We start from the raw sequence: 24,047 nt of genomic DNA, 5'->3' as shown, positions 1-24,047 counted from the left end.
TCTGGTGCAAACAAAGCTGTTTATCTGGGATAATTTGGTGCTGTAGTTAATAAGGTGCTTAGTACATTCTCAGTACTGGGCAGTGTCACAGTGCTGTGACTATGCTGCAGACTGTGCTGCACTTGGAGGTGACTCACTTTCTCATGTCAAACTGTCCTCATGCTCCTCTTCAGGATGCTTTGACTCATACCTGTCCTAGGAGAACCCAGAACCAAATCAATCCTGCTGAAGTGTTTCCACCACTGAGCTACTCTCTTTTTCTTGTTTTTTTTTTCCTGTGGAAATATTAGCCTATGGTGGAAGAAGGCAGGCAGGCCCTTAAATTGCCTTGTTTGTACAAAGGCTTTAATTACAATGACTATTTTGGAGGTGCCTTACAGAAGCTTAGAGATATCATTGTACTCAAGGAGAGGCATATATGTAATTACAAGCATTGAACAAGCAAACAAAAGAAAACCAGATTTATAAACTAATTTATAGAAAACACAAAAATATGGCAAATATTTTGCTCAGACTTAAGCAATACCTCACCATTAAAATAGGAGATATTTCTTAGAGCTAATATCAGATAAGAAATAAATCAGCCTACATTTGACCCAGGCTTATCAGCAGTAGTTATTGGATATTCAATTCAAACATTACCTTCTTAGTAAACAAAAATATTCTCATCACCCTCTAGTGCATTCTGAGCCAGATATTACTCAGATAGCATTTACCATTTTGAAATATCATATTAACATGAGAAACAGATTTTTGTTTTGTTTGTTTGTTTTTGCATAACTGCAAACTGGTGCTGCAGTCTGCTTTTTCCCTTAAGAATAATGGTAAGATACAGAACTGACCTTGAAACATTTTCTGTATTTATTTTAGTTGATTATTTTTTTTTAAATTTTTTACCAGCAGACTATTTATCATATAAAGATCTTCAGACAGATTTTGAGACTTTTGAATAGTGTCTCTCAGAAGCCTTATTTTCCTGCAGAGGGTGGTTCTTTCAGCCCTCTTCATCCTGTCTATCACATGGCCCTCAGCTGTGAAGGGGCCTGTAAGAACATGGCCCTCAGCTCTGAAACCAAACTGATTTATAGTGAAGATTGGCAAGCTTCTTGTTTGTCAAGCAGTTTCTTGCAATAGTAATATTGTGTGTTTGCTTTTATAAACTTTAAAAAATTTTTATAAACTTTTATAAACAACTGTAGTTGTTAAAATACCAACAGAAATTGTTTAAATAAATACTGTAAAAAAAACAGCAGAGGTGACTAAACCTATACATAGATTTTGCCACCTTCTCATCTACATTGCTACATAAACATCTGATTTTCTGCATCGGTATACAAAATGTATTTTAATAACTCTAGATAATGCTATATGACTGGTTAAAATTTTAAGTTAATAAGTTAAATGCTCTAGCTTACTTTTCTGATTTTTGTCTGGTAAATCAGGCATGCAGGACGCTTTGTAAAGTTTGTACAGCAGCCCTTTGAACCAGTAAAACATTCAGTACAAGTGGAGTCAGCAAGATAGGGGAAAGTCAGGTCTGTTCTATTTTGTGTGTTGTCTACCAGGCTGCCTGTACTGATTGGAAAATTCATTATACGTTAACTTTAGATTCTGCTTGTCCTCTGAAGAGTGAGCGTGGGCTATGTGGCAGAGCAAGATGTTACTTTTTATATTCTCTGACCTATACACATTAGATACAGTCACTGTTTCTACTCATAGCGTCATAGAATTATTGAGGTCAGAAAAGACCTTTAAGATCACCCAACCGTAAACGTAACACTGCCAAGTTGACCACAAAACTGTGTCCCTAAATGCCACATCTACATGATTTTTAAATACCTCCAGGGATGGTGACTCAACCACTTGCCTGGGCAGCCTATTCCAGTGCTTGACAACCTTCTCAGTTAAGAAATTTTTCCTAATATCCAATCTAAAACTACTCTGGTACAATTTAAGGCCATTTCCTCTTGTCCTGTCACTTGTTACTTGGGAGAAGAGATTGACAGCCACCTCACACTCCATGATACTGACACGCACACTCCTCCTTTCAGGTAGCTGTAGACAGCAATAAGGTCCCCCCAGAGCCACCTCTAGACTAAAGACCCCCGGTTTCCTCAGCCATTCCCTATCACACTTGCGCTTCAGACCCTTCACCAGCCCCACTGCCCTTCTCTGCACCCGCTCCACCACCTCAATGTCTCGCTTGTAGTGAGGGGCCCAGAACTGAACACAGGGTTCAAGGTGCAGCCTCACCAGTGCCCAGTACAGGGGGATGGATGATCACTGCCCTGGCCCCACTGGCCATGCTGTTGCTGATGCAGGCCAAGATGCTGTTGGCCTTCTTGGCTGCCTGGGCACAAGCTGGCTCATGTTCAGCAGCCGTCAGTCAGCATCCCCAGGTCCTTTTCTACCCAGCAGCTTTCCAGCCACTCTTCCCCAAGCCTGGAGCATTGCATGGGGTTGTTGTGCCTCAGGTACAGGACCCGGCACTTTGCCTTGTTGAATCTCATACTGCTTTCCACAGCCTATCTATCCAGCTTGTCCAGGTCCCTCTACAGAGCCTGTCTTTCAGCAGATCAACACTCCCACCCAACTTGGTGTCATCAGCAAATTTACTGAGTGCACTGAGTGGTACTTCTGATGTTTTTTTCCTTTCTGTTTTTTCATTACAATTTTGTGGGGGTTGTTTAGTTTTTTGAATGTTGTGCTGTTGAAGCAGAAACAGATCAAATTATAGCAATAAACACTCTTTGGAAAATCACTGTATCTTTGAAATTGTTTTCTACGGTTACTTTGTAGTTTTAGTGTCTTCCCTCATTTACTACTTTATCATTACAGTTTGCTTGCTAAGAGCTATATAATACTTAGCTCTGCATCTGTGAATAGGAATTACATAATTAAAAGCCAGGCAGCAGCATATCCCATCTATGCATTCACAGCTGCTTTATCTCCCTGATTTCTGAGCTGAAGTCTGTGTGCATTTGCTGCTTAGAAACTGGATGAATCCCAATGTGGCAGGTTTGCTGTGACACACCTTATTTGTGTGGCACTTTGTGCAGTGTCCATTCACTACAAGTGCAGTACTTTCTGATGTGCTGTTTTGATCTGCTTATGCATGCAAGATATTTGCCCAGGTTTTCTGGGCACCTGCAGCTTATGCTCCAACCAGGCAGTCTGATCTCCCATCCAGAAGACCAAAATCCACTGCTGTTTCTAGTCATAGCTTTCAAGCAAGAAAAATCCTACGTACAAAACCATTGAAAGTGTGGTAGATCTAGATGCACTTTTCTGTTTCCTAGTTTCTTAGGTGGGTAAAAAAACATCAAGTAGCAGTGTTACTTTTCTCCCTTTTAAAGTATTTAAAGTTTTCTCTTTTGCCTCAAATTTGTTTACAGGGAAAGCTATCTCAGGCAACTTCTTTCATAGATAGGGCCTTTCTCTTGCAAACACAGCACAGCTGTACTACCTGACTTTCTGCAAGTGAATATTCTGCAGTGGCAATTTTAAGTGGAGGATGTGAACAAGTGTTTTGCTGGACTGTGGCCAGGACTTCTGGGGCATTTCAAGACTCAGTCCTTGTTCTCTTCGGCTTGATACTTTGTCATCAAGTTTGTAATACAACTGAGTTGCTCCGTAAGATGCAGCTAGTAATTTTGTGATACATTCAAGGGCTGATTAAAAACTTGTGGAAACATGCCCACTTTTCAAATTACCTTTTTAAACAAATGAGATTAATGTGCTTTAGACCCCTTGTAGTAATTTTAAACGTACTGTGATTAGTTTGGTTTTATTGATGATAGGAAAATAAAATTTCCTTTCTTCCTGGTAGCAAAACTTGCTCTCCTATTTTTAGATGAAGTATATATGATTACATAACCATCTGTGGTATTTTGACATTGGAAAAATATTGTCTATCAGAATACCCTGAAGCATTGGGGTTCTTTGATTGCAGAGTGCTTGGAATGCAGCTGCCTCTAAATCAGATTGCACGACTCTGTAGGTAGGAAGACCTGAAAACAAATAGAATTTGGAATTAGTCATGCATACTTGCTTTGGAGGATCAAGGGAGCAAGTGGGGTTGATAGACCTCAAAATACATATTTTTTCAGTCATCTGCTTTTCTTTTCCCAGCATAACTCAGGGAGCTTTGAAAAATAAATGGAGGGAAAAAACCGTCCTTAGTTAGATGTCTGATAAAAGCTGGGGAAATTCTTCCAGCACCATTATTCAAAACCTCTGATTTCTTTAGCTTTCATTTCAGGTTATGTTAATGCGTGCTGGTAGAGGAATTTTCACTATTTGAAAAAGAATTGCAAATCAGATTAAAATGTCTGTGCTTCAGTAAGATGTTCACATGGTTTAACCTAGCAATAAAAGTAAATATGGTGAACTAGAGAGACTCATGCGTATTTATGTAGGTGCATTGTTCTCATGATGAGAAAAGTGGCTAATGCTTATCTCTAATTTACCACATGGAAAGTTGCTGGTAGATACTATACTCTTGGGGCTGACAGATGAGATTGGACTTTGGCATCTCTTTCTCACATAGCTGGCAAGCTGCACATCTTTCTACATAACTGTTGCCTTTTTGGAAAAAAACTGTTCTTTGAAAGTGGTTAAGGTTAGGCAGAGTTTGTTCTGGATTTTACAGTATTTATTCTTGCATGAGAAGGATGTGACCTGCTTCTCATGGGGGTTTGGCTAAAGACTACTGATGTGGTGGAGGCATGCTTCCTGACATCAAAGAAACCCTACTGGAGACAGTGAAAGGCAGGACTATATACTGCTCCCTGTACCTGCTGCACTTTCATATTTACATTCTTTCAATTCCCCTCCTCATCCCACCTGGAGGATATATCCACACTGCAGGAATTTGGGAGCTTGAGATGAGGTCTCTGATAACATCGCTATGAGATCATCCTACTGTAGAAGAGGTCCTCAAGTGTACAATCAAAAGGTGACAGAAGATGGCAGTAGAGACCCTGAAGATGCAAGCACAAAATGGGAGGAGAAGGGTGGAAGCACAAATCACAAATGATCCATTACTGGCCACAGAAGGAGTGCAGCCTGGAAGCTGGTTGAAGGGCATGACAAAGAACAAGGAATATGTAACCCACATGTAAAAATCCCATATGTGTTAAAAACATGGGAGAAAACAGAGAGGTGTCAAAGATGGTCACCACCCCTACAAGAATGGGAACCAAGGAAGAAAATAAGAGATGGATTGCTTCATTCTTGTCTTCTTCTGCTAAGGACACCACTGCCACACAGTCCCAGCAGGTTCCCCTCAACTTGGATAGTAAGGAGGGCAGCTTTTTGGCTTACCATTCAGCACATTTTGCCTGTGTGAAGCCTCTTTACTGTGTCACTGAATTAATTTGGATTCTACAGAGCACTGTGAGTGTGAACATGTGTGTTTATACACACGTGTGTATGTGTATGTGAATGTGCTTTTTCTGCTCCAGCATGCCCACTGAGTCAGAGTAAACTCGAATGCAATAATGCGTTTGAATGAATTTGAGAATTTCAGACATCCTCTTGACTCCCTACCCCAGTTTCTTTGATCTACTCTTAAAAATTCAGGCCATCAAAACGTAAATGTGTGTCTGCATTTATGTACATGAATAGTCACACCGAAGTTAAGGGAGTAGATTGTGCTTACTCTCCCACTAGTACATTTGATGGAAGACAGATATCTTTTTTGACACGCTTGTGAGGTGGGCAGATGCCAACCACGGGAAGTTCAACCAAGCCAAGTGCAAGGTCCTACACCTGGGTCGTGGCAATTCCAGGCACAGATTGGGCAGAGAAGAGATTCAGAGCAGCCCAAGGAGAAGGACTTGGGGGTGTTGGTCGATGAGAAAATGAACATGAGCCGGTTTCAGTGTGCACTCGCAGCCCAGAAAGCCAACCGTGTCCTGGGCTGCATCAAAAAGAGTGTGACCAGCAGGTCGAAGGAGGTGATCCTGTCCCTCTACTCTGCTCTTGTGAGACCTCACTTGGAGTATTGTGTGCAGTTCTGGTGTCCTCAACATAAGAAGGACATGGAACTGTTGGAACAAGTCCAGAGAAGGGCCATGAAGATGAGGAGGGGACTGGAGCACCTCCCGTATGAAGACAGGCTGAGAAAGCTGGGGCTGTTCAGCTTGGAGAAGGCTGCATGGAGACCTCATGGCAGCCTTCCAGTATCTGAAGGGGGCCTATAGGGATGCTGGGGAGGGACTCTTAATTAGGGACTGTAGTGGTAGGACAAGGGGTAACGGGTTAAAACTTAAACAGGGGAAGGTTAGGTTAGATATAAGGAAGAAGTTCTTTACTGTGGGAGTGGTGAGGCACTGGAACAAGATGCCCAGGGAGGCTGTGGATTCTCCATCCTTGGCTGTGTTCAAGGCTAGGTTGGATGGAGCCTTGGGCAACATGGTTTAGTATGTGGTGTCCCTGCCCATGGCAGAGGGTTTGGAACTAGATGATCTTAATGTCCTTTACAACCCTAACAATGCTATGATTCTATGATCTCCCTTTCCCTGCCCTTCTATTCTTGCCTTGCCTGACGTTTGAATTTGTTCCTTGCTTGCTGCTCCTGCCCCTCTTCTTTGTACATTACACAGAAGATTGACGTTCCAGCCCAATACATTACAATTAATTGAATTTCTAGAGAAGTATCTGATTCAGAGAGTAATGGTCCTGCTGTAGGAAGAACCAGTTAAAATTAGGAAGACAGGTACTAGGGTATGTATTGCTATTTTTGTTTTGCTTTCTCTTTTAAGGCTGGGGTTTGTCTGTATTTTTGTTTAGCACAGAATTAGAAGATTTGTGGGTGGAAGAGAAGAGTCCATACAACGATGTGTGGAGGATGTGGTATTCTCTGGTTTTGGTAAAATGTTCCCAAATTAATTGAAATTTTAGCTAATGAAGTGCTGTGACTTGTATTGAAATCTGTGAGATAATAGTTAGAAAAGTACCAACTTGTATTTCTTAGTAGTCTCAAAAAAAAAAACAACCCTTCTTAATATGGCTCATTTTATGACTTTTAAAAGTTACTCTGGCATGTTAACTGCTCTCCTACATCACCAGTGTGCAACAGAATTACAGTGCTGCAGTTCCGAGGTTGTTCCAATAATTTCAGATTACATTCACCCACAGCAGAAGTTCAAAGTAGCCTTTGCCTTTCTCTAAATTCAATCTGGAAAGACAGTCAATAAATGCCTAAAGTTTGTGGACAAAAATTAAGTCCAAATTAGGTCATTAGTGGACTATAAACCTGTATCTCCAATCTATTAGGAAAGTATCACTGCTTATATGCTACTCAGCTGGAGGTGGTCTCCCCTGTCCTTTTAAAACTGTCATTGCTAACACTAATGTAGAGGAGAGCAGAATAAGCACTAATATGAAGGCAATGTGTAGCACAGATACTCACTTAAAAACAAACAAGCAAACAAAAAGTTACTTTGATGCAGTCTGACTTCTGAGGAAAGAATTGTTTCATGAAATATGAAGGCCAGGCCCTGTGGATAACAAAATCTGATAAATGGTCACACATGCCATACGTTATAGTCTTGGTTCAGAAGCTCCCCAGAGGCAAGTTTTGAGAAGCAGGCAGGGACTGGACAAATTTCCTTCTTTCTTATTCCTGCTGAATTCTAAACAGACCCAAAGTGATTTGCAGAATAGGGTCAAATTTGACAGTGGCTTTAAATTGAAACCAAAACCAACACCAGCAAATAATATATAAAAACATAAACATAGAGTCTTTACATAAAAGTCAGAAGTAATGGCTTCTTTACGTGAAGTTTCACTTTGTGTTTTTAAATAGAATTGACATTGTAGTTAGAAATTATGTGTTTGCTCGTAGAGTCACAAATGTTAACTGGAAAGATTCTAAAAAGGATCAACCAGATGAAAATGGAGACAAGAGACTCTCCAAGTGAAACACAAATGATTTTTTGGCTGAACCCTAAAGAGAAAAAGCCCTCTGAAATGAGCTGAAGTCACCATTTTAAAGACGTTTATTTAATTCAGATTGTCCCAGTTTTGCTCTCGGCATCTTTATGCCAGACCAGTATTGAAAATATGCTCTGTCAAAGCCTGAGGGGCTGGTGGTTGTCTCTGTATAGTGTTGACCTGCAGGATCAAGAATTTTCTTTGTGTGAGGTAAACGTAAATCACAGCAGTACTCCTCTGAAGCTAGATAAGCAGTATTATCCCTTTCAAAAATTATGCTTAGTCCCCACTTTCACTGTGCTGACTCAGTGATGTCTTTTTTTGTTAGCTCCTTTTAGCAGTATGAGTATTCCATATGAACAATATCTTTAAGGAATAATTTAATATCCCAGAGTAGAAGTTACTTCTCTTTCATCTCTTGTTTTTACTTACCAGCTACCATAGATGTAGCCCTGAAACCAGTATGATTTCATAAAGGATTTCCAGAGAAACAATGACTTCTACTCCCACAGATGTGACTAGGGAGCAAGTACCAGTCTTCAGCGAATAACATTCATTATGATTGAACTTTGCCATTGATGTCTAACTGCACAATTGCATATTTAATCTGAAATACCTAGTAACACCGGGCTAATTATATTCCTATGAAGAGCATGACAAAGTTAAAGAAAAGCTTGTTAAAAATTCAAAATGGTCTTTTTCCTCCTTACCTTGCTCATTTCATTTTCTCCCTTGAAATTCTCTGCTGCAGATTTTTTTAATCTTTGTGCCTGTAACCACACCAGCATCAAACGAAGGGGGACACATGATCTCTCGGCTGTAGGAATAGAAATAAAACTAATTTTTTCATTTATTGTAATTTGTATATAACTGATGGAAAAACTTGGAGTTCAGGGATTCTAAACAGTTGTCAGTCACATCATTGTATAAAGTGATCAAATCTACAGGTGAAGGAAACTGGTTAGACATTCATTAGGCCTTGTCAGTTCAGATTTGACTCAACTGCACTAAAACCCCAATATAGTGACTACTATATATTGAAAGGGAAATATGGGATGGAAAGTTTCTGCTATAACTTTATTTTGTATCCCAGGTTAAAAAAAAAAAATAATTATCCCCCAAAAGTTATACCAAGTAAAAAAAAATATATATATATATATATATATATATCCCCAGAATACCGTAAAACTATTCAAACATTCATAAAGATGAATCACATGAGAATTTGGAGAATTTCCTTCATAATTATGAATTGCTTTTTAGCAATTCATCCACATTGCATTAGAAGCCAGTAAGTTATGTTTTATGTTAATGCATAGGTACTATATCAGATCTGAGGCATAATTAGTTGAGTGCATTGTCTCTCAGAGCAACTAGATACAGATACATTTGATAGCTGTGAAAAAGCAGTGTGGTAGGAAGAAGATTTTTCTGTCACATTAGGTCTTTTATCTCAAATAGCAAAAGTAACTGAACTCATAAAGTGAAGTTAAAATTTAAAAAGATACTGTTTGATGGTGGTCCTCTTATCTGCATGAAAGTCAGCTCTGTAAAACTTCCTAAATTCTTGGCTTCACCTCCGAAGAAGAATGCTCACAAACTTTCTTTAAGTAAGTTTAGTAATAGCTGGGTTGGCTCTAAAATAAAGAGAAACGCACAAAGTACTCCAAGTGCTTTAAAATGCACAAAACAAAGAAAAGCTAAGTAATTGACATAAACTGCTTTCATGTAATATTGAAAACACAAATAGTTTTTCATCTCAGATTTCCTTGGGGAAAGTCTGAAAAAAAAAAATAAATCTCTTTTTGTCTGTTTATTTCTTTATTAGAATAAAGAACATTTTTTACTCCATTTCAGGACTGAATGTACAATCTCACATATATATATCCATTGCTTGGTATGGCCTGACTCCTTAAACATACTAGAGAGCAATGTTCAGGATTATTGATCAAGAATGATTCCTAGAAACAGATTTACACTTCTACATCAATTAAATATATAATGAATTACTGCCTTCTAAATGTATATGTATTACTATAATCTTCCTGAGAATGCAGATGCTACAAACGTACTTCTGAGGGGTGATCTGAATGCTAACATGAAAGTAAAAGTTTTGGACAATTACCCTGGTAGATACCTGTGGCTTCTCAAAGAATAAGGCAGCTTCAATGCTACCAGCTGAGCCAGCGGAAACTGTCCTTAGCCTGTTAAATGTCATCTTATATGAGTTAGGAGCAAGCATGCAAATAAAGATCTGCTTCCATGCCTCTTCTTCGAAGGGAACACAGATATAAGCCAGCATATCAGGTGGTTTATGTCCATATAGTAGCCTGTACTACCTGGTAGAATTTGGAAAGGTGAAGGTTATTTGTCGTAGTCAAGTAGGTAAGAACTGTAGCTCCAGCTGAAGCAATAGGTTTTTATACATAAATTTCACATATCTTGCTTTTCAGTGTTTATGACTTGGGCTGATAAGGATTTTGGCATGTGGAAAGGCCACCTAAGCTGTGTTTCAGACATGTGTTTGGGGCCCCTCAGCAGCCCCACAGTAGACAGCTCTACCCATCTATCCATCCACTGTGGTCAAAAGCATCTAACCCATACCCGTGTACCTGCTGTGAGCAGTGCTTACGTGGCAGAACTATTAGGAAAAAAATTAAGATGTAGCTTTTGCTAGGCAGCTCTCTAAACCCCAGGAGTAGAGGTAGAGCAGAGGGAACCTGAAGCAGGTAACCCTTGGGTGCAGCTGGGGCCATGTTCAGCCCAGCACATGAGATGCAGTTTGGTCCGTGCTCGTATCTCACAGTATCACAGTATCACACAGTATCACAGTATGCTAGAGATTGGAAGGGACCTCGAAAGATCATCTAGTCCAATGCCCCTGCCGGAGCAGGAACACCTAGATAATGTTACACAGGAATGTGTCCAGGCGAGTTTTGAATGTCTCCAGGGAAGGAGACTCCACAACCTCCCTGGGCAGCCTGTTCCAGTGTTCCGTCACCCTCACTGAGAAGAAGTTTCTTCTCAAGTTTAAGTGGAACCTCTTGTGTTCCAGTTTGTACCCATTACCCCTTGTCCTATCATTGTTTGCCACTGAGTAGAGCCTGGCTCCATCCTCGTGACACTCCCCCTTTATATATTTATATACACTAATAAGGTCACCCCTCAGTCTCCTCTTCTCCAAACTATAGAGACCCAGCTCCCTCAGTCTTTCCTCATAAGGGAGGTGCTCCACTCCCTTAATCATCTTCGTTGCCCTGTGCTGGACTCTTTCCAGCAGGTCCCTGTCCTTCTTGAACCGAGGGGCCCAGAACTGGACACAATATTCCAGATGCAGTCTCACCAGGACAGAGTAGAGGGGAAGGAGGACCTCTCTCGACCTACTAACCACCCCCCTTCTAATACACGCCAGGATGCCATTGGCCTTCTTGGCCACAAGGGCACAGTGTTGGCTCATGGTCGTCCTGTCATCCACTAGGACCCCCAGGTCCCTCTCCCCTACACTGCTCTCTAACAGGTCGTTTCCCAACCTATACTGGAACCTGGGGTTGTTCCTTCCCAGATGCAGGACTCTACACTTTCCCTTGTTACGTTTCATCAAGTTATTCCCTGCCCAACTCTCCAGCCTGTCCAGGTCTCGCTGGATGACAGCACAGCCTTCTGGCGTGTCAGCCACTCCTCCCAGCTTAGTGTCATCAGCAAACTTGCTGATAGTACACTCAATTCCCTCATCTAAATCATTGATGAATATATTAAATAATACCGGTCCCAGTACTGACCCTTGAGGCACTCCACTAGTTACAGGCCTCCAACTAGACTCCGCCCCATAGACTACAACTCTCTGGCTTCTCTCCTTCAGCCAGTTCGCAGTCCACCTCACTACCTGATCATCCAGTCCACACTTCCTCAATTTAGCTGTGAGGATGCTGTGGGAGACTGTGTCAAATGCTTTGCTGAAGTCAAGGTAGACCACATCCACCGCTCTGCCATCATCCATCCACCGTGTTATTTCCTCATAAAAGGCTAAGAGATTGGTCAAGCATGATTTCCCCTTGGTGAAGCCATGTTGACTGCCCCTCATAACCCTCTTATCCTTGATATGCCTTAAGATGGCACCAAGGGAAAACAGCAGCTGGTCCTAGCTGCAGGGTGAAGGCAGGAGCTGCCAGCACTTCTTGGCAGTGCTTCAGTCAGATGATTTGAGGTGAAAAACTGGCTTATTATCTGACTAGGTGTCTTAAAAGAGGCCAAACTCCTTGTTCTTAATTAACCGTTAAGGCAGTGAGGTGAAGTAAAAAAATCATTGTTGAAACAACATAAATACTGTAGGTTGTGGAAATAATAGAAACTGGGTGTAGCAAGTTTGATATGTCACTTGTGTTTCACTCACTGTTTGTCTTCCCCCTCATGTTTGCTAGTTAGTGCATCTTACTTAAAATCAAACCTTGAGGGTCACCCAGAGGCTACTGGCTGCTGTTATTAGGTTGCATGCAGCCACAAAACTAGTTTTAGCACAGACCCATCAGAGTGTGACAAGCAGTCATGGTTCAGAGTTTTACATATTAATCTGCTTATGCCCATGGAAACCAGTGCACTTAAAAATACATTAAATGTTTTAAATTGGGTACAGAAAAATAAATAAATAAAAAAAAAGATAAAACTATTTGAAGTGTAAAGCATTGAAGCCTTTTGTTTATTAACATGGTGTTGCTTTCCTGTTATTTCTTTTCCATTTAGGCAGGGAGCGATTGCTGTAAGGAAAAGAAGCACCTATCAAATCTTCTTCTTTCAGATATTATTAAAAATAACTAAAATTTCCCATCTGAAGTGAAAACTCAGTTAAAATGTGTTAGACAGCTATTCTTAGAGATGTTGAATTTAAGACTGGGAGGCAACAGCAAACTACACCTATGTAAGAGGGGACATTTCTACCCATTGCCAGCACACAGATGAGGCTGCTGCTAGAGCAACTCAATTAGGATTGTGTGCTTAACTTGCACATGATCTCTCTACATGATCTCGTTAGTCCCATGAAACCCAGCTGGTCTCTGTGCAGCAGCACACTGCACCTCTTCTAGCTGCTGCTGTGGCCACCAGCCAGTCTACAGAAGACCTGGGTTTAGCCAACAAAAAGTGATAAGCAAGGGGAGCAAAGCACCTTTGTGGTGGGAACAATCCTGCTGCTGTCAGGGTCCAGCTGAGCAATACTCCACTTCCAGTGCAACCTTGTAGATCTCCCCCTTAGCCATACACATACTGGCTACACAGGATTTGGAGAAGGGTGAGGTTCTGAATGACTTCTTTGCCTCGGTCTTCACTGGCAAAGGCTCTGACCAAACCACCCAAGTCTTGGAAGGCAGACGCAGGGACTGTGAGAATGAGCACCTTGGGCCCACTGTAGGAGAGGATCTGGTTCGAGACCACCTTAAAAATCTGAACGTGCACAAGTCCGTGGGACCTGATGAGATCCATCCGCGGGTCCTGAAGGAGCTGGCAAATGAAGTTGCTAAGCCGCTGGCCGTCATATTTGAGAAATCATGGCAGTCATGGAGTTCAAATGGATGACCTGGGGAATTACAGACCAGTCAGTCTCACCTCTGTGCCTGGCAAAATCTTGGAGCAGATTCTCCTGGAAGGCATGCTAAGGCACATGAAAAACAACAAGGTGTTTAGTGACAGCCAGCATGGCTTCACTAAGGGGAAATCCTGCCTGACCAATTTGATGGCCTTCTATGATGAGGCTAAGGAACTGATGGACAGGGGTAGAGCAGTTGATGTCATCTACCTGGACTTGTGTAAAGCTTTCGACACTGTCCCACATGACATCCTTGTCTCTAAATTGGAGAGACATCAATTTGATGGATGGACCACTCAGTGGACAAAGAACTGGCTGGATGGCCACACACAAAGAGTTGTGGTCAATGGCTCAATGTCCAGCTGGAGACCAGTAACAAGTGGTGTCCCTCAGGGATCAGTGTTGGGACCGGTCTTGTTTAACGTCTTTGTCACTGACGTGGACAGTGGGGTTGAGTGTGCCCTCAGCAAGTTTGCCGATGACACCAAGCTGGGTGGTTCAGTTGATACCCTGGAGGGAAGGAATGCCATCCAGAGGGACCTTGACATGCTTGTGAGGTGGGCAGGTGCCAACCTCATGATGTTTAACCATGAGAAGTGCAAGGTCCTACACCTGGGTGAGAGCAATCCCAGGCACAGCTACAGGTTGGGCAGAGAAGAGATTCAGAGCAGCCCTGCTGAGAAGGACTTGGGGGTGTTGGTCGATGAGAAAATGAACATGAGCCGGATTTAGTGTGCGCTTGCAGCCCAGAAAGCCAACCGTATCCTGGGTTGCATCAAAAGGAGTGTGACCAGCAGGTCAAAGGAGGTGATCCTGCCCCTCTACTCTGCTCTCGTGAGACCTCACTTGGAGTATTGTGTGCAGTTCTGGTGTCCTCAACATAAGAAGGACATGGAACTGTTGGAACAAGTCCAGAGGAGGGCCATGAGGATGATGAGGGCACTGGAGCACCTCCTGTATGAAGATAGGCTGAGAAAGTTGGGGCTGTTCAGCCTGGAGAAGAGAAGGCTGCTTGAAGACCTCATAGCAGCCTTCCAGTATCTGAAGGGGGTCTATAGGGATGCTGAGGAAGGGCTCTTCGTTAGGGACTGTAGTGACAGGACAAGGGATAACGGGTTAAAACTTAAACAGGGGAAGTTTAGATTGGATATAAGGAGGACATTCTTTCCTGTGAGGGTGGTGAGGCACTGGAATGGGTTGCCACGAAGGTTGTGAATGCTCCATCCCAAGGCCAGGTTGGACAGAGCCTTGTGTGACATGGTTTAGTGTGAGGTGTCCTTGCCCATGGCTGGGGGGTTGGAACTAGATAATCTTAAGGTTGTTTCCAACCCTAACCATTCTATGATTCTATGATTCTATGTGGACAGTATGTGCCCTCCCTGCCAAGCACCTTGGGCAGGCATTTGCCAGCTTGCATGGGGCATGGAGTGGGTATTTGTTGCTGTCCTGCAAGCATCCTGTGATGTTTCTTCTGCCCAGAACAAACATGGAAGATGTGTCTTGCTGACTGGGGCTAGCTGGTTCCTTAGCCTGACTCCATCAGGGCTGGTCTACCCAAGCGAAGGATGCAAAATTGTGTATGAAAGGTATGCAGACCATGCTTCTCCTTTCTGGATGATGTTCTTAGCTGAGCTGACCAATGTCCTTCTTTTCTGGCCACTGAAACCAGGAAGGTGAAGTGGTGTTGGGATAAAAATGAAGATACCAGGAGACAGAGCAGCTGGAATCAGGATAGATTAAAATCAAAAGCTTTGGATCATTAATTCTAATACAATTCTATGTTTCTCACTATGTATTTTTAAATTACTTGAATTGAAATGGAGGCCTGAGCAACCTCATCCCTCTTTTGATTTATTTACCCATAGGGTCTAAAATACCCTAAATAATTCATCTCATGTTCCTTTTTTTTTTTTTCTTGTTTACTATACGTGAAATGAAAATGGTTGTTGGTGATTACTGCTCTAGTACTGGAATACTGGTCTCCCAAGATGTTCAGCTTTCTGCAGCACTAGGAACAACCTGCATGGCTGTGACACTGCCAAAGAAATTTGTGCCATTTTTCTTGAGTGTATCTAAGATTTTCGAAGATGCCCTAGAGTAATGGCTGAGCTGTTAGAAAACACTTCCTAACATTAAACCTAAAGCTCCCACCAAGATTTAGGCTGTTTCCTGCCTTAGCTCTCTCATGTTGCAGGAAACAATTTTTCTCCTGTCCTTCTGCAAGTGCCTTTTGTATACTTCAGTAGTGTTGTCATGTTCCCCTCATGCTGAATTAAACAGTCGTATTTCTTAGTCTTTCCTTGCTGAGTACATTTTCTAGATCTCTGGCTATTCTCACATTCTTTTCTTTCTCATATTCTCTTGCTCAGAACTTCATACAGCAGTTTGGCTGAGGTTTTGCAAATGCTGACTGGAGTGGAATGAGTCCTGTATGAGCCTTACAGGTTATGCCTCTATTAGTATATTTTAGTACAATGTTTGCTTTTCTAGAAACCAAACTGCTGGTAGCTTCAGATCCACTAGGGTCCCCAGATACTCTTCTGCAGAAGCTCTACCCCAAGATTTGGGTATTTGTCTAAACACTGGGTGACATTGTCTTAAGCTTAAGTAAGTCAAGCAATCAATCGATCCATTTTCAAGATTGTCAGTTTTAAGTGTTCATGGTGTTCCCTAGTGCCACTGCCTGTACTGAGTGCCTAAAATTCTATAGGGTTGCTTCCTAGTTCAGTATCCTAGTTGCTGAAAATGTTTATTTGCACAAAGACCTTAATTTATATTTTTGTATGTATATATTTTTGTATGCCTGTTATTTTGTAGCAAATTGCTGAGCACTTTTCTGTTTGTATGGTTTTCCAATTTTACAGCCACTGACCTGGTTTTCCTAGTTTGCTTATAAAAAGATTGCATCAGCCAATGTCAAAAAACTTAATGAAGAGCAGGATTTATGGCTTCTACTGTTTTTTCATAAGACCTCTACCTTATTGTGGAGGAAATGAGATGGGTTGGATGTGATTTTATTCTCAGTGAATCCTTTCTGGTTGTCAAAATATGGTTTGTATAATATCAGTAGGTCCTTCTGTTTCAAACTTTCAAACTTTCAGTATTTTTTCTTTAAAATTTTGCTGATGGGCTAATTTTATTGGCTAAGGCAAACTGGTTTAGTGCAAGGTGACCCTGCTCAAGGCAGGGAGGTTGGAACTAGATGATCTTAGGGTCTTTTCCAACCCTAAATATTCTATGATTCTATGATTCTCTTTACTCTCACAGCTTGAAGTAAAGGCCTCTGCACAATACCCTCTGGTGTGTAGCAGGATTTGGAAACTTCTGTTGCAAGGCATTGCTGACTCTCGAGACAGATCAGCTTATCCAAATGACTTTAAGGATTAGATTACAAGACACAGGATAAAAAAATGGCCAAATTCCATACCTCAGAACCAGCAGTAAGAATAGCACGCAACTCACCCAGGGAGAGTAACTCCGGCAGAGAAAGACTTAGCTGTGTTAGTGTAATTACTCTGAGCTTTGAGTACCAGTAGTGACTATTGTTATTAAAAGCTATGACAGGATTTTTGCAACAAGGTCTTGGAAAGCTGTGAGTAATTTAAACACTTTAGGCAGTCAGGGAATAGCTTACATAAAGAGTAGACTCAAAAAAGCAGCAAACAACAAGGTGGACACAACAAATAAGTCAGGGCTTAATATATACAGGGAGAAGGAAGAACTATAAATGAGCCTACAAAATCTTACCACTAGACTGAAGGAACATAATTCAGTGAAAACCTGTGGGCTGAGACAAGTATTGTTAGCAATAGCAGATATTTCATAACTGTAGAGATCAGAAGTGTCAGTAAAATCAGTCTCTTGAATCACTGTAGTAACAGCGTGTAGAAAGGAGTAACGACAACCATTGCATGCATCTTTCGTACTTCCATGAATCAGATATACCATGTATTTAGGTTTTCAGTCATTAAGGCATCCCTGCAGCCATGCTGTGCAGCATGAAAATAGGTTTTCACAGAGAAGTTGTAATAAAAATGGGCCATGAAGCAGGGGTAGGCAGGTTGAGGTGGGGGATTACATATTTTGAGTGCCAAAAAGTACTTTCTAACATTGTAACCTGTAGGTGGTTTCTTTTTACTTCTTTGTTATTTTTTTCAGAGTGACTTGCCTTAGTTTGCATAAGAAATCAGTGAACTTGATCAGTTTCCCATACTTCATGCTCTGGTTTTTGGGCTATTTTCAATGCACATTTTTAACTTGTCCTCAGAGAACTCTTCAGCCTTCCACATTTCAAAACCTAATAATGAGTATTATCTCTGTTTACTTCTTGAAAAAGAAGGCACGGAATAATTACAGCTACATTTTCAAAAGCAACTTTTTTCCACTGGTGTATCAGGAACTATATCTTTGGAGGATTTAAGCATACCCACGTCTTAAAACACCCTTGTCCTGGGTTCAGCAGTAGCAGTCATTTTTCTCCTTCTTGGTAGCTGGTGCAGTGCTGTGTTTTGACTTTCAGCCTGGGAACAGAGCTGATAACAATGATGTTTTGGTTTGGCCAAGGACTTTGTGAGCCTCACGCTCTGCCAAGGAGGAGGAGAATCTGGGAGGAAGCAGAGAAGGGACACCTGACCTAAACTGACCAAAGAGGTATCCCATACCACAGCACGTCATGCCCAGGATGTAACTGGGAGTTACCCGGAAGGGCTGGGAGACTGCAGGGTTGGAGGAGGTATGGGTCAGAGCTTGGTCAGGCTGGGGGGGCGAGTTATCGGTCAGCTGGTGGCGAGCAGTTGTATTCTCTTCCCTTGTTATTTCCTTTATCATTGTTATTATTGGTGGTAGTAGTAGTGATCTGTGTTATACCTTAGTTACTAAACTGTTCTTATCTCAACCCGTGGGAGTTGCATTCTTTTTGATTCTCCTCTCCATCCCTCCGGGAGTAGGGGGAGGGCAAGAAGGGGAGGGAAGTGAATGAATGAGCTGTCTGGCTAGGGTTTAAACTATGACAACCCTGCATATTCCTGGGTCTTGGGCAGCGGGCAGCAGGCAGCATGGGCATGCTGGCACTGGGGAGTAGGCTTTTCTGGTGCAGCCATGAACTTTCTCCCTTAGGGATTTTAACTCTAGTTTTAAAACTACTTACTTTTATAAGAATTAATAATCTTTGTGAATGCTCAGAGAGCACTGTGTGGGTCAGATACCAAGCTGGAGTGCATAGCTCATTCAGCGTTAAATTTTCTCTCTAACCCTTCTTATGAATGCTGGGCAATACAGCAATCAATCAAAAAAAAAATAGGACAACACTGGACATACATGACTGCTCAGATGGGCAACGTGAGGTGCATACTCCTGCAAATGCCATGGTCCAGGACAGTGACATATGTAATTTTGTTTCATAAAATAAAAACGTATTTTTAGCAACTAGTAGAAGATAAGAGAAATCTGAGTGCATTGGATAAAGTAGTTTCTTTGACCTACTACTTCTTTCTGTTTGCTTTCTTTACAGTAGCATCCACATACCATTCTGGAAATAGGAATGAAATCAGAAAATCAGTTTGTGGCACAGGCTTGGCATGGAGATGGTGTACTTTGGGTACTACCAGTTAAGGCCTGCTAGACTGAAGGTGAATAGGGTAGTCCCAGTTAGCCACAAGCACATGCCTCCAAAATATACTGTTAAGAAACTGGTTGCTACCCAGAGCCATTTTGTAACTCACCCATCTCTCAGGTGGAAATAAAAGGCACCCATGGTGGCCTTGAGTTATTTTGACACACTGGCATACTGAGGGTACAGCATGCTAGCTGTTGCCCTCTAAGATCCCAAATAGTCAAAAAGGAATATTTTTCCATAGCACAGGGATTGTTTGTGGTGCGTAGGAAATCAGAGATGCCTAGTGCTATTCACTTTTCTGCTCACTCCCAGAGAGACAGCAGTGAGACTTGTTCTGCTCCCTTCCCTCCTGCCTTTATTGTAAAAACAAACGCCTGGCTCAGAAATAGGCCCTTAATCCCCTTTCCTCTTCCACAATGAACTTGCATAATCTGCAACACAGCCAGGCAAAATGTGGTTATTTATAATCCAGCAAACCTCTGTCCTGATGTCTGCCTTGCCGCAGCGAGTTTCATGAAGTGCAGGAGAGTATGATGTTCACCCCTGTACTTCTCATGGTTTGCTTTAAGAATAGAAGTACTAGAAATTACCCACATAAAATGCAGCAAAATGGACGTCTTAAATACATGTTTTGCCTCAGATACCATCCTGAGTATAGTTTAATTCATTGTATTTTAGTGTCAAAAATGTTTGGATGCTCATATTTTATGAGTTAGTATTGTAATTGTATATTCTGACATGAATACTTTTGCATATCCCCAGTAGTTTGTTATTGCTATGAGGTCTCTGGGAAAATGTTGGGTTTTTTTTTTTGTTTTTTGCATGATATTCCTATTCTAACATATTATTTAGTGTTTTCTGGAGTTCAGGACTGTAAGTGTAACCATAAAACAGCATGTTATTCACCAAAGGGGGAAACAAAAGCCACAATATAAGTAACACTAGCAGTCATCAGAAATCCAGTTACCTAACAGCACTGTATCATCGAGTGGAATTTATGCTTATGGGGATGGTTTGTTCATGGGATGTGCAGGAGCAGGTTTGGTGCTTCATGTGTAATTGTGAGAGGCAGAAAGAAAGCCAGATTTCTGAAGTGGGTTCAGATGTACTGTTCTGAAAAAAAAAAAAAAAGAAAAGTTGCATGATTTTCACAAGTAGTCAAAAATCTTACCTGCCCTTGGAGATATTATTACTGCATTGTACAAGAACAAGGCAGGAGTGCAAAATAAAAGGGCATTGCCTTCACAGCATGAACAAGGTAGGAGTCACCACAGAAGAGAGTTGTGTCCCCTTGTGCCTTCCTTGTGGATCAGCAGAACAAAGACCCATTCTTGATGCCAGTCCCAGGTCATCTTTGCCTCTCAAGCATGTTAGAGTAGTGCAAAGCCCAGTAAAGCAGTTGAGAAAAAGTGAGGGTTCAGGGAACCTGTGGTACGACTCCTTTCTCTGGGACATAATCCCTAAATCAGTACAAGGTTAATCCCTGCCCAAAAATTGCCTAGTAACTGATTAAGTGGAGTTTAAATTTACAGGTCCCAGAGTGTCCCAGCAGGAAGACGAGCTGTGGTTCATGTCATTCCTAAATACCAGAGCAGCGCAGTCTCTGATGAGGTAACATCACAGCACAATTATAGAATCATGGAATCATAGAATGGTTTGGGTTGAAAGGGATCTTAAAGCTCACCCAGTTCCAATCCCCATGCCATGGACAGGGACACCTTCCACTAGAGCAAGTTACTCAAAGCCCCATCCAACTTGACCTTGAATGTTTGCAGGGATGGGCATCTACCACCTCTCTAAGCAACCTGTGCGTTTCATCACCCTCATCATAAAAAATTTATTCCTATATCTAGTCTGAATCTACCCCTTTATTTTAAAACCGTTACCTTGATAATAAAGGAAACCCATTAATGATTTGAACAGTCTTTTCTAAAGATGCATGAAGAGCTTCAATGTCTGGTCAGTAGCAGCCAAGCACCCAGAAAGGACAGAAAACTTGAATTTTAGCTTTCAGTAGTCCGAAGGGGTAAAAATGGCAGGGCAGTGTGCACAGCTAAAGCCCCCCTGAGTGAAGCTGGCCTGCACTGAGTGCAGCCTTTTCACTCAAAGCCGGTATGTCTGTGAAACAGTCAGTGGCACCATATGGGCTGCGAGAGCTGAACTACACAGTTTCAGTCACTCAGCTGAAATGTCCAAGAGTGCATCAGAAGATGGGTCAACCCTGTGAACCTGGTTTTGATCTTGTTTATCCAGCCTAGCAACTACAGTGGAATAGCTCAGTATTTACCCAACCTAGTAACTACAGTGGAATAGCTCAGTATTTACAGTTATGAGATCAGGTGCACTGCTTCCTTTTTCAAGATCCCTGGTGTTTTGGCACACAGTGTTCTTAGATTCTCCCTCTACCTAATTTCTTGGAAATTAGGATAGATACCATTAATCACAGAAGATTATTTTATCAAGATCCCTGTTTTCTATCACAGAGTCATTTCCTTCCTTCCAGATCTTCGCCATCTTGCTTTCAGAACTAGAGTAAGCCCATTCCTCCAGTTTCCTCTCCCCAGCCTCAGGATATTGTGTGCTATCAAATATGCCTGGGGGCAGTGTGTAGGTTATTTGATTCACACAGGTACTAGATATGGGCCTCTGTTGCTAAAATTTCCTTCTCAATGACCCCTTGGGCAGAGGGAACTGTACAAGTGGAGAAGTGTAGCATTGGGTTCTGACAGGACACGAGATGGGGTGCAAAGCTTCGTACCACCAAGTTAGTGCCCAGTACCTCCCTTTTGACTTTAGATGTTCAGATCCTTCAGTAAAAGGACGAACAGCAAATGAAACTCAGTAAAGAGTGCCCTGCTTTTATCCTCGGCTCTCATGTGTGGTCTGGCTATGCTGTGAGCTTTAACAGTTACAGCAAATTGCAAGTCTGCTAGCATAGGGCTCCCCACGGAAAAGAACTTCCTCAAATTGCTGTGTTTCAGAGTGCAAAACATGCAATACTTCTTTTCTGATTTTGTTGATCAAATTGCACTTTTAAATAGTAGCAATTTTGCGATTTACATAACCTTTTCCTGGTGTGGTTTGCTTTCCAGAATCTGACAGAAATGTTTCCTGCTGCTACAGTTAACTTACTGATAACTTACTGCTGTTTATTTGCAAATGCAATGTTCAGGTGTCCTTTTTATATCCTCCTTCCTCTCTTTTTGTGGAGGGTTTTTTTGCCCCTTACAGCCTTGTCCTCAGGCAACCTTCCTGTGAATAGCACTGTCAACTGGGTGTGCTACCAAGGAAACAGATTTTGTTGGGTTTGGAAAAAAAAACCAACTTGTTAGAGGCTACAGGTGGTTTTGAACAGCCGACTGAAGTCTGTGCTGGAAACATAACAGCTTCTAAGCCTCCCAGGAGACTTCACCTGGTCAAGTTGCACAAGTGACTCATGGTCAGAAACTCACCTCTAAGCAAACAGCAGTGAGGAAAAAGTGGCCAAGCCAAAATGACTCACAGGGAAATGAAACCTCCAGAGAAAAGGCTGCTCTGAGAGGCTGCTAAAGCATTTAACTGTAGCAGCTGTCAGTACAGTCAGAGATGTGACTGATTGCATAACTGGTGGGTAAGTAATGCTAGATATAGCTGGAAACCTGTGGCAGTCTAGTCCTAAACTTAGCAGCCTCTAGGACTTGTCTAGTAGTTTGGTTGTAAAAAGCTGGATGGTCAGTGGTAAGTCTTGAGTGGAGGGGTACAGAGACTTTCATTTAGGAGCTTAAAACACGCTGAAATTCCCTGCTAAGAAATGCAGCTTTTAGGAAGGTGAGGTGTTGAGAGGATAAATCACAGTACAAATAGCTTTCAAGGTTCTTATATTTTTAATGGAAGTCTGTTCAGATGAACTGAAGGTTTGAGACTGAAAAAAAACACCTGAAAATACAAGAAAAAAAAATGCAAAAAACACCCTGAAAAAGCCTACTCAACAGTTTCATCTTGAGGATGTGCCTTGGAAGAAAGAAGTACCTATTGCTGTGGATTCCTGAAACTTTCAGAATCTGTTCTAACTCACGTAAATTTCCCAATAATAGAATTACCTGGGTTTAACTATTGATTTGAAACAGTGCTGTGCAAACTCTTTCTTTGTATAAAACATCATCTGCTGGGTCACATCTTTTCCTCTGGAATCAGCAGCTGGAAAGTATTAGATGACTCACAAAGAACTGAAAGCTTTGAAAAGCAGTACACATCAAGTGACATACAAGGGCAAAGTCTTTTGATTCGCAACTTAAAACACCAAATTGTAGCCTTCAGAGCAGAAACAAAGTTAAGCTGTTCTGAAATGTTACAAATTGACAAATGAGATAAGACAATATCAGAAAGGGCAAGGTAGAAGCAAATGCACAAACAGCATGAGCATCATTTTGACTTTTTTATTTTTTTCTTAAAGCAGTGCTGATTTTGCAGTTAGACTGCTTCCTGCAATAATTTATACCGGCCTACACAGCACTTTGAGCTCTGGCCGTACCCTGACAGACAGATGGTAGCTCAGAGCTCTGAATGCACTTACAAAATTGTTCAGATGAATACGTGTAGGCAGCCAGGATTGTCAGTATGCTAGTGGGTTACCTGAGGATTTTAGGTTACATTTACATAGTGATTAAACTGTAAATGTAAGATGTATTTTCTTCTTTATTCTGCATCATAGGTAAGCACTATTCACATATCCAAATACTGGATTCATTTTTCAGGAGGATGCAAGCTACAGGGCACCTGCCCCGTTTGACCACTTTCACCCACTTAGCCTGGGACTAGAGACACAAAGTCAAACCATGGTGGCCATTGTGTGAATGTTGCCAGGTATGTCCTTGGGCAGAGACATTGGTCTTGGTCTTGAAGGTCAAGCAGGGATTAACAGGCACAGCTGAGGAGTCA

At 41.8% G+C, this 24,047-nt stretch overlaps 1 protein-coding gene across 1 annotated transcript in view; it reads left to right on the top strand.

Annotated features, from left to right (window-relative positions):
• The window catches only part of LOC134156298 (ribonuclease H-like), a 384,552-nt gene that overhangs the window by 317,999 nt on the left and 42,506 nt on the right, over positions 1 to 24,047 (top strand). The window lies entirely within an intron of this gene.

Source organism: Pezoporus occidentalis, unplaced genomic scaffold, assembly GCF_034315485.1.
Source record: "Pezoporus occidentalis ecotype Australia unplaced genomic scaffold, CSIRO_AGI_Poc_V1 ctg84, whole genome shotgun sequence".
Classification (NCBI taxonomy): Eukaryota; Metazoa; Chordata; class Aves; order Psittaciformes; family Psittacidae; genus Pezoporus; species Pezoporus occidentalis.
Note: the sequence above shows the minus strand (reverse complement) of the source record. Positions and strands in the feature narration are given on the sequence as shown.